This window comes from Echinops telfairi, unplaced genomic scaffold (genome assembly GCF_000313985.2).
Source record: "Echinops telfairi isolate 266 unplaced genomic scaffold, ASM31398v2 ScPeMD7_7420;HRSCAF=8458, whole genome shotgun sequence".
Taxonomy (NCBI): domain Eukaryota; kingdom Metazoa; phylum Chordata; class Mammalia; order Afrosoricida; family Tenrecidae; genus Echinops; species Echinops telfairi.
In genome coordinates, this window is record NW_022111320.1 from 25,907,110 (window position 1) to 25,908,295 (window position 1,186).

The window sequence follows — 1,186 nt, forward strand, 5'->3', positions numbered from 1 at the left end:
ATATATACACATACAATAATCAAGCCATTACATTGGTATCTATCTATCTATCTATCTATCTAATCTATCTCAAGCTATTACATCGATACCGAAAAGTACATGACTCAACAGTACACGGCTGATGACGCTTCCCAAACTGAGTAACAGCCCCCACCCCCACCCCCCTGTACCCAACCAGCAGTGGGATTAAGAGACAGAATGTACCCAGTGCCCCCTGCAGCGCCCACCCCTCTTCCCCACATGGTTGGGCTTTATATAAGTGAAATCAGCGTGTCATCTTCCGTGGCTCAATCCAGCGTGACGTCGGAGACGTGCACCTGCCTTTTACAGAGAACATGTTCATTTGAATGTCGGCAGACCATTCCACGTGTCCGCTCCCCTCTCTGCTGGCACTGGGACCACTGCATTATAAATGGCGCTGCAGTGGACGCCCTGTTACAAGTCCTCCGGGGACTGGCAACACTGCTAAGCCGACTGACGGGTGGCAGCCCCCTGTGTGCAGTTGAACCGGGTTCCACAGGGACTTTTGAGGCAGTGGCGTTCTGGAAGCAGGTCACCAGTCCTGTCTGCTGAGGCACCAGAATTGCCAACCTTTTGGCCTGCAGTTAGGCGCTTCACCGTTTGGGCTGCCCAGGGATTCTCTGGGGTCAAGTGGAGCTATTTCTGGAAGTGCTGGGTCATAGGACACTGCTGGAGGATTTGTGCCAACTGCCGGTTCTGGTAAAGTTTTATTGGGACACATCAATGCCCATCATTTGCACATCATCTATAGCAGCTGCTCCTCTACAGTAACAGAGCGAAGGGCTGGCAACACAGGGTGCACAGCCTACTGACTCTCCAATGTTTTCAATCTAGTCCTTTCCTGAAAAACGTTCGCCGACTCTTGACCTCGTAATAAATAAAACATGTGGACTCATAACTATAATACTTCACAGAAAGTGGTAACATTTCATAAGAGGCAGTGGAAATCTGAAACTCATTTCCACGCAGGCATACTGAGCATGTGCCCAGTGTGGAAGCACCAGGCTGGGCTTAGAGAGACAGGTGCAGCAGGGGAGCGGGGTCCCTTCCACAGTGGTTAGACATAGGGCCTGTCCTCCAGGAGCTGAGGATCTGGATGGGAGCAAGGACATGACTGTGCACACGACAAGCCAGAAGGAAAGGCGTGTGCGAGGAGTAGGGGGGG

General features: G+C 51.6%; 1 protein-coding gene across 1 annotated transcript in view; it reads right to left on the reverse strand.

Annotated features, from left to right (window-relative positions):
* The window catches only part of GPD1L (glycerol-3-phosphate dehydrogenase 1 like), a 37,527-nt gene that overhangs the window by 8,358 nt on the left and 27,983 nt on the right, over window positions 1-1,186 (reverse strand). The window lies entirely within an intron of this gene.